This window comes from Cicer arietinum, chromosome 3, assembly GCF_000331145.2.
Source record: "Cicer arietinum cultivar CDC Frontier isolate Library 1 chromosome 3, Cicar.CDCFrontier_v2.0, whole genome shotgun sequence".
Classification (NCBI taxonomy): Eukaryota; Viridiplantae; Streptophyta; class Magnoliopsida; order Fabales; family Fabaceae; genus Cicer; species Cicer arietinum.
Genome location: NC_021162.2, coordinates 55,314,711 through 55,325,771, shown reverse-complemented (window position 1 = coordinate 55,325,771; position 11,061 = coordinate 55,314,711).

Genomic DNA, 11,061 nt, shown 5'->3' with positions numbered 1-11,061 from the left:
GTGCAAGGGATCTAAATAGTATATAACTTCAGAGGTCGCATTGATTGCAAATAGCACCCAATGTGCCCTACAACAACAAAAATTTGGTTGACAATTTTGTTTACACAACTAATAAATTAAGATATTATAAATTAAATAAGATATAAATAAAGAATATATAATTACGTACCCTGAATTATATGGTGCAAGGAACAACTTATCCTTCTCTTTATTTCCTAATAGGATATCTACAATGTATTTCTTTACATTCACTGGATCGAGTTTAAACATCGAAAGCTTATGCGGAGACAAGAATGAAAATCTATTTGACAATCTGTGTGTGCACACCAACTTCTCATACAAAAACCTTCAATGAAAATTTCAAATTAGATTAATTACCAATAAATTAAATTAATTACCAATAAATGCAATTAAAAGTAAATTTTACCTAATGTATAAGCTGATGATAGTAGCACGCAACTCCTTATGGTTGAGAAGTTTGTATATATGCTCTTTTTCAAGTAGTTCTTCATGCTCATCTCCGAATATAGTTTATCCATGCTTATGATGCGTGAATCATTGTTGCTGCTCCAATTCGTTTTTACCTTTATGTCAAGACACGACCCATATTGAGCAAGACATGATTGACTTATTTTAGGAGCAGGAGCAACAACTGATTTTCCCTGATCCAGTTTTTGAGCAGCTTTATTACACTCTAGCTTTTGAAGTTTGATAGCTTTATTACTCTCCAATTTTTGAAGTTTGCCGGCTTTATTTTTACCACGAACATCCAGTTGTGGTACGACATCTGGTTTGTTCTGGCATCTGATTTGTTGTGCGGGTGGTTTATTGGATTGAATTTGAAAAAACGAGGTTAATTAGTTTTTTAGTTTATTGAATCTGAAAAAATGACATACCTTACAGAATAAATGTGACAAACCTTTTCCGGCGATGTGACTAACTCGTTTCTGGGAATCTTCTTATCATTCCCTTTAGACTTTGTATGAATCTAAATAAATGTGAAATTAAAGTTAACATCGGAAAAAAAAAATCAACAATTAAATATAATCAATCATAATCATATATCGTGCAATTAAATATACATATCAATTAAACATACATTTCAATTAATTAAACATACCTTATCAAGGGCAACAAGATGTGTATGCCATGCCACGTAACTACCAATTGCTTCGCCCAAATAATTCATATCTGCATTGTTGTCCGGTATAGACAACAGTGCATTTGGTTCCAAAACAATAACTGGTGATACTTTGACATGGCCCGCATGGATCAGTGTGTTGTGCAATACTTCTCCCAAAGTATTGTACAATGTTGCTTTTCTGACCTTGCAATGAGTTGGGGAGGATAAGTACAACACGCAAGGAGTGACACCCTAAATCAATGGTTAATACATAAGTATGTGAAACAATTAGGTTGAATGAATTTCTTATTTTATTAAGTAATTAATTACCTCGGGAAGAATTTTGAGACCAATGTTGCAACTCGCGTTTTCACTCTCCATTTGTATTTCATGTTGGAGCTGATCTGGAAGTTGCTTGTCTTTATTTGTCTTCACCAAGAGTGCCATTTTCTCTGATAGGAATTTGAGCTTCTCTAATACCTCCTTATTAGATGGATTTTGGCGCTTCTCTTATGAAAAATAGCTTTTAGGAGTTACGCCAAATCCTTTCCCCCTCACACGACTGAAATATATATATATCAATGCTAAATTATATGATCAGATCATATTGGGATGATCAGTTAAAGTCCAAGAAAAATTCTCAGTACTCAAACAATGCATTTTCAAGTTCAATATAAGTAGAAAATCAGTTTTTGCAGGTCAAACACTTAAATTACATGAACTTAGTATAAAATGTACACTAAGATCAAACTAAATATAAGCAGAAAATAAGTATAAACAGAAAATCAAATACAGTTCAAGCTAAATACTAAAATGTTCAATTCTGACAGATCAAACAATTAAATTACATGAACTCAGTTCAGATTACATGGCTTATATAAAACAATTAAACACATTAAGATGTCCTTCTTCTTTTCCTGGTGGGATTCACATTTGTTTGTCCATTAACGATACGAAATGATGAATTAATCTAAATTCCCTCATCATGATCATCTCTAAGATATAAACCATCATCAGTTGAATCAATTTCATGTGGTTGTGATGTTGCAAATAAAAGATCATTACCAGCATCTTCATCATTATTGTTATCATCACTTATTTTATTGGTCGATAGGACAACATACCATTTATCATCAGCAGGACCAGTGACAAAAAACACTTGTTGAGCTTGTGACGCTAAAATAAAAGGCTCATCTTTGTATCCCACCCTATTAAAATCGACAAGCAAGAACCCTGACTCATCAATCCGAACGCCATTATTATTATTGACCCACTTGCAACCAAATACGGCAACACGAAACATTGTGTAATCTAACTCCCATATGCGCTCGATAACCCAAAAATATGATAGATTTGCATATATTGGGTTTTTGTCTTTTGCACTTGAGACATGCATCGCTTCAGCTACGACAGTGACTCCACTATTTTGCATAATGGCTTGATCATATTGTTCTTTGGTATAAAATGTGTAGCCGTTAATTACATAACCGGTGTACGAAAAGACATGTAAACTCGGACCATTTGCTAGCCACCTCAATCTCTGTGAAATTGATCTGGGGTCTATATCAAACTTTGACTTTATGTGATTATTTAACCATGTTATAAAACTTCGATTGTGCTCTCGAGTTATCCAATTTTGATTCCTATTCATGTTCAAACTAGATAACTGATCCACGTGTATTGTAATATACGGTTAAACCTCATCATCATTGTGCAGAACATACAATTGTGCCTGCTCCCATTCTGTCCTTGATATAGTCATTAGTCTCTTTCCAATTATCTATTCTCCTGATATTCTTCCCGAATGACGAGACATGGGAAGCCCTATGGATTCAACATTGGACAGATATTCAGTACAAAATTCAGCAGCTTCTTTGACAATGTAGCAGTACAACATTCTGGTCGACTTCTACTATTTACGTACCCTTTTAATATTTTCATATATCGTTATATCAGATACATCCATCTCATATAAGCTGGCCCACAAAATTGTGTCTCCTTAACAAGATGAACAGTAAGGTGAACCATTATATCAAAAAACGAGGGTGGGAAATACATTTCAAGCTCACACAAAGTAACAACAATTTCCCTCTACAATGTCGGTAATTTCTGAGGATCGATCACTTTACTACAAATTTCCCTGAAGAAGAAACATAATCTAGTTATGGCTCCCCCTGCTAATTAAGGTAAAATGGAACGTAACGTATACCTATTGGCAGCAAATGATCCATTAGAATATGACAATCATGGGTCTTCAAACCTTTTAACTTGAGGTCTTTCATACAAACCAAATTTTTAATGTTTGAAGAGTATCCTTCTGGAACTTTAACTTCGTGTAGAAATTTACATAAAACAATTTTTTTCCTTTCTAGATAGAGTATGAGCGGCTGGAGGTAGATATGTGCGATTTCCTTTCTTTACGGGACCCAATTCATTTCTTATTCCAATATTGACCAAGTCCAAATTTGCATTGATGTCATCTTTAGACTTTCCTGAAACATTGAGTAATGTACCAATAACACTATTAAATACATTTTTTTTCAATATGCATCACATCGAGGAAATGTCTTATATACAATGACATCCAATATGACACTTCAAAGAAAACTGACTTTTTCTTCCACCCAGTTTTGACCAGCTCTCCCGCAAAAGGTTTGCCAAATTTATTGGTCAAACCTTGTACTTTTTCAAGTATTTGATATCTAGTCGATGCTACAGGTGCTCTATCTTCCTCTGATTTTCCATTGAATGCATTTCTCCACCCATAATACTGATGACTATAAGGTAAAAATCTACGATGTCCAAGAAATACATTCTTCTTACCATGTTTCAACTGCATCCAATTTGTACTCTCTTCACATATAGGACATGCACACTGGCTATAATTGTGCCGAACAACATAGCCCTCAAATTGAAACATTATTTCTTATACCCATCGTAAACTTCCACACCTGTTTCCCACATATTTTTTAAATATTTAATTAAAGGAGTCAAGTATACGTCGATATTGTTCCTCGGTTGTTTGGGTCCAGAAATTAACAGAGCCAACATCATAAACTTACGTTTCATAAATAACCATGGAGGTAGGTTATAGATCAACAAAATCACAGGCCATGTGCTGTGTGAGATGCTTTGAAGACCATGTAGATTCATTCCATCAGTAGAAAGTCCAAGTTGTAGATTTCTTGATTCTATCCCAAATTCAAGATACTCGTGATCAATTTTTTCCCATTATGGAGAATCTGCAGGGGGTTGAAACTTTCCATCTCAAATTCTTTCATCTGCATGCTATGTCAACTGTCTTGAATCTTCTTCACTGTGACACATGCTCCTAAGTCTTGGTATTATAGAAAAATACCGCACGACTTTTGCTGGAGTAGATTCTTTCTTCTTATATCGAGAGACATTGCATTTCAGACACGCCTTTAGTAATTTATATTCGTTTCGAAATAAAATGCAATCGTTAGGACACGCATCAATCCTTTCGTAACTCATGCCAATAGAGCACAAAGTTCGTTTAGCCTCATAGGTTCGACTGTGAAGTTCATTATCATCTGACAACATATCTTTTAAGAGTGTTAATAATTCTGTGAAGCTTTTACCAGACCATCCATTACTCGCTTTTAAGTTGTACAACTTTAATATCTCCGACAATCTTGTGAATTTAGTACAACCATTATATAACGGTTTCTCTGCATCACTGAACAAACTCTAAAACATTTTAGGATAATCCCGAAGATCTTCTTCAACTGCTTTTGCAATCTCCTTAACTCGGTCTGGCTCATATGTATCTGTGTCGAAATCAATTGAAGCATATGTTGAACCATTCTCAAAGTTAATGTTTCCTTTTTTTTCTCACCATGTCTTATCCAACATGTATAGCTTTGATCAATTCCATGCCATACTAAATGTCCTTCCAATTCATCTTCTCTAACACGTTTTCAAAAACAACATTTTAAACAAGGACAAACAACTCTATTTGGATCTTTTGCATTCTTCACTGCAAACTCAACAAACTCCTTTACTCCATTGTCATACTCTTTTGACAATCGGTTGACAGACATTCATTTTCGGTCCATATTATATGACCTATATATATGCAGTTATACAAATAATAAGCTACTGATAACATTATACCAATATATAGTACACATATCTAGTATTGGAAAATGGAAACCAAAGTCCAAGTCTGATTTCAAAACAGAATAGATAAACAAAATTCAAAAAAGAATAGATTTTATATGATTTATTATGTAACAATTTATTAGTTTTAGTGATAACAACAAATTAATAAATACAGTACCTGAGACAACGTATCCAATTTTTTTATAAAGGAGGAGCAGTAGATGGCTGCACAGTACGTAGAGGAGAGAAGGGTTCCTAGTGTAGAGGAGATGAGGGTTCGTAAATTTGTTTTAAATTTGTTTTTATTTATTTAAAGTAAATGATTTTTATTTAAAGTGAATGATTTTACAACGCTTGTGTTATAAGCACTCTAATAGGTCCTTTAATTATGTGAAAGCGCAAGGCTTTTACAACGCTTTCACAAAAAGCGCTTTAAAAGCCATGTAACATAAGGTGGGAGCGTTACATTTTACAGCGCTTGTGTTTAAAGCGCTCAAAAAGCGCTATAAAAGCTATGGGAGAGCACTTCAATTTACAGCGCTTTTACAAAAAGCGCTGTAAAAGGGTTGTAATCACTTTGTGCAAGCGCTATGTGATCCTATATGACCCTACAATAGCGCTTTTTCTACAACGCTTATCAAAAAAGCGTTGTTGTATCCTCCATTACTTTTAAAAAATTCTACAACAGCGCTTGTATTTAATAAGCGTTGTAAAAGGCGTGCTATAAAATATCATTTTTGGTGTAGTGAATATTTACTTGATGTTCTAGGTATTCATTTCACCTTTTTAAAACTATTACCACTTTCGAAGTTCACCTCTTTCGTTGTTTATGTGTTCATATTTGCGAAAATGTAAATATTATAAGTTGTATTTATTGTCTTGAAGTGAAGTGGATGCCTCGTTGAAAATTCTATTTTTGTGGTTGTACTTTAGAAAATTTTCCGTTATGATATGTGATATTGGGAATGAGATTTATAAGTTGTCTTTTATTTATTTAAGTAGAAAATACTTTTTGTCAATTTTTTTGTTAGTACTAGTAAATTTTTAGAATTAAATTAAAAATTATTATTAAATCAAATTTATTAAGATTACATTGTTTTATTTGAGAAAAAAATTTAAATTGTTTCATGTACGTATCTTGAGAAATTTAATATCCTAAATCATTTAGAAATATTTATTGTTTCTTTTAAAAGGAGTTTCATTTATCCACTACAAATTTTTATAAAAATCTAATATAAATTATATATATATATATATATATATATATTATCTTTTTGGATTTATGGTGTCATATTATGCGCTAAGTTTGTATTTCAAATTAACTTGGTCAATTTAATATAATTTCTAACTAGCTTAACTTTGGTCGACTCATCTTTTTACTTTTAGTAAATACCTTTTTTATATTAAAATGGATAAGCGACCTCGATAGTAGTCAAGAAAATTTGACTATATCGAATTTAAATTACTTATATTGGGATCTCTTTTAACTTGGTTGTCGATCATATTTAGCTTAAAATTGGTTTGAGTGTAAAAGGTACATCAAGGCTAAAAAATATTTAATTAAAATAAACAGAATATTACCCGAAAATGAGGATTGAAACGACAAAAATTATAAGTTTTTATTATACATTCAATTGATTATCCAATACTTTGCCTTTATAATTAAATATGCAATCACATCTTGAGAGGCCATTAAAGAAATAAAAAGTAATGAAAGATTGATAGATAAAAGAATGAACTCTTAACGATGAAAGATTTAATATGAGATCCATACTAAGATCAAGTGACTTTTGAGTGGGCTATAGGAACAAACATGCCACATCAATATACTTAATAAATATTTTAACATAGAAAAGGTTTTTGTTTTTGTTCAGTGTTTTCTATAATAGCTATCTAATTGAAGTATATTGTTGGTTTTGATCGTCATTCTAATGGGAAAGGATAGTGGATAGATAAGAAAAAAAAGGTTTGCAAAACATAAAAATTACCAAACGAGGTTAACAATATTGAATCAATGAAATCATTAGAAAGAAAAACGTGATTAATTGGGCATAGGAGATAAGCAGTTAGGAGCCGCAGGGGCCACAACCCTATATATATATTTTTTATTTTATTTATAAATAATAATGATAGCTTTCTTTCTCTCTGCTCCTAGATTTTCTCTGGTCCCCCTCTTGTTCGCTGCCGTCGACCGGTCTTTACACGACGTCTCTCCCACTCAGCCCTTCTTTGTGGCCTTTCGGTTTTTCACTCGTACTCTCTTTTTGCAACTCCATTATGCAGTTTCCCCCCTCTGCCGACCAGCGCCACTGCTCCTCGTGTCTCTCTATGCTTCTCCATCTCATTTCACATTTGCAGCGGCCCGCTGCCAACGCCATCATTTGGTCTTGGTACTCATACTATCTCAATCCGCTTCTTAGATTTTTCAAGTACTTACTCTTTTCCTCTTCTACTATTTGTTAATTTTGAATTATTTTTAGTTTAAAATTGTGAACTAGTAGTAGCGTGTGAATTGTATTTGTGACTTTGTTAATTGTGAACGATTTTAGTGTGAGAATCGAAATTGTAAACTTTAGCGTGTAAATTGTGATGATTAGCGTAGTATGGATTTAAGATTGTGAATTTGTGAATTGGTTTACTTTGTGAATGTGAATTGTAACCTTGAAAATTGTGAACTCTTTGTCTGAATGCTTTGTGTAACTAATTTGTGTATTTCGTTAGGAGTGATACGATGGTTAAACATAAGAAAACTCATGCGTTTTTTAAAACGAAAGTTTCTGATAAAGATGAAAATTTTAAAGCGGATACATTTTATTTGATTGAATTATGTAAATTGTGTGAATACATTTTATTTGTCTACTTTAGCGTTGGACAAACTAATATATTTATAGAGTTGACTTTTATTTATTTTATATTTCTTTTAATTGACTTTAGTGTTAGTCTTTCCAACGCTACATGTTTCGTTTACATAATATTGTCTTTAGCGCCAATAAGCCGACGCTAATGATTATTCTCAGATGACGTGTCAGTTGATTAATACCAAAGTCAAATGTGCTATTTTCAACGTTTGAGTCAGCTTTATATCTGTTTGGACGATGCTAAGTGTAAATAAAATAAAATTAAAGACCATTAAAGAAAATCAAAATATAAATTTAATGAGTCAAACAATAGTATAGAAATTATCATTCAAATATTCATGTTTTGTCGCCGAAAACTATTAAATATGCTATAAAAAGTTAATGAAGGCACCATACCAATTCACAAACTATTAGAAACATGAAGTTAAAATCATGAAATAATCAAACCTTAATGAAGTCCTCTAATATTTTGTAACATTATATATGTTTGTGCCATTAAGCAATTTGAATACTTTATTAACGTCTTTGTTTTTAAATTTATATTTCATTAACTACTAAAATATCCGACATTAATTAACCACTTTATAGTACTTCTTTAACCACTAAAACACTAGTACTCTAAAGTAGTTAATGTGTTACATTTTAGTGGTTAATGAGATAAATGTTAAATAAGCGGTTAATAATTTATATTCTAGTGGTTAATGAATCATTCATGGTGGTTAATAGTATAAATTTGTATATTTGTCCCAAAAATATTTTTCAATAACAAAAAAATAGAAAAAAATAGAAAATTATGTTTTCAATTATTTTTTTAAATATTGTTCACCATATAAATGTGGTGAATAGTACATATAATGTCAAATATTGTGTCAAATATGTGTATTTAAATAACATTTTTCAATATTATAAATATGCATGCAAAATTTATCAATAAGTTTGAATGATAAACAAGAATTGACCCGATAACAATTAAACATGAGTTAATAAAATTCTACGGTAGCAACAAATTAAATCGGACGCTAAATAATAAGAAAGCGCTAAAATTAAAGGTTACAGGAAAAAATACATTTAAGGTAATTAAATATTATAGGAAATTATCTTTTATTTTTATGCCTTAAACGTATACATTGTGAATGGTAAGAAAAAAAGGTATTTGGATTGTGACAATTCATAATCCATATAAGGCACCAAATTTTCATACCATGAGCTGATTTTCCAAATAGGTTGTATTTATCAGGGTTAGGTCATCAGGGTTCCGGAAATCTTGGGTGTATGAGTCATTTCCTTTAAATAGTCATCATCATTCACTTTATCATTTAACAATTGTCCTGCAGATTTTAACAATGGCTTTTTTGCAAAAAAACAAATTTCGCAGATAATTATTCTTAACGATTTTAAAATTCATAGAAAATTTAGATGGATTTATTCCTCAGCAAACAAAGAAAATTTTGTAGGAAACATTTGAAGAGAAAAATGCAATTTAAGAAAAATATATACAAAAGTTTTTGTGAATATATCAACAGGTAATTTTTGAGCAAAATTTTTGCGATTTTTTTTTACAAGTCACGTCACTCTTACTCATCATACTTGACATACTAACAATCTGTTACTCAAGTGTGATTTCATCCATTCAATAACACCCTAAACTTTAAAATAATATTTTTGAATTTTATATTTTAATAATGAAATTCCTTATAAAAAAAGCGAGTTTTTAAAAATAATATACAAGGTAAAGAGTAGGCATGGCAATGGGGTGGGGCAGAGCGAATTTTGCCTCCCTCACCCGCCATCATTTCTTATCATGTGAAATTTAGTTTTTCATCTTTGTCCGCATCCGCAACCATTCATATAAATAAAATAATAAATCTAAAAGTCACATGAATCATAATTAATATAATTAAATAATTATTGTTATACAATAATAAGTTAAAAAATATTAAAATCATATTTTCTCTATAAAGAAGATTATAATTTTTAATATTTAAAAAATATTAAATATATTGAATATGTATATGTTTATAAAAAAAATGACATTACTAGCGAGGAGGATTCAAGTGCGAAGTGGATATCAATACTCCCAAATCTGTCCCCACTCCGAATTTTAATTTTGGGGAAAACTTGCACCTAATCAAATAGGTTTTCCCCACCCAAATCGGGAAGAATTTGAATGGTTAACCGCAGATGCAGATTTTATTGCCATCCCTAGTGAAGAGCATCACATACTCACTTAGAACATCACAATAACGCTGAAAAAATAATAAATTTTAAAACAATGATAAATTTTATCACACTAGCAAAATTCTTTCGAAACATAACGTATGTAACTTTAGCAAATTAAAAGTAATAATAATTGCAATCCGATGTCACTATCATAGCGATAATTCTGAATATTTTAATGACGTTCAACAATGAAGCGATTTAAAATAGATAATATAAGTTTTCAAAATAAAAACGTCTTTCGACGCTTCAAGAGTACTAGGCGTCACCTGCACACTACGCGAAAAACTGTATTTTACAGCGCTTTTTTTAATCCATTTACAACGCTTTTTCAAAAAAAAAAAAAGCGCTGTGGAATCGAGCGCTGTAAAAGATACAACAGCGCTATGACTTGATATTTTTTTTTTTGTAAGAGAATGTAATGCAATTTACTAAAATATTATTTATTCATTTATTTGCAAAATTAATATTCCAGATATTAGATCAATATTCACTTATGCTCCAAAATAAAATAAAGTCTCTTTAATTGAAATTCAAAATAAGCAAGGTTGACTGAAATTAATTACATTCAATTATTTACCAGCAAATGAAATCTCACTTCCGCATTTCTATTAAAAGTCAATAATGAAAAGTAAATAACTTTACAATGTACGACAAAATTTTTAGTAATACAAAATATTATTTTTAAAGTAAAGGTCTCATTTTCCCACGCGCGTGCACCAATCAAACATCATTCAT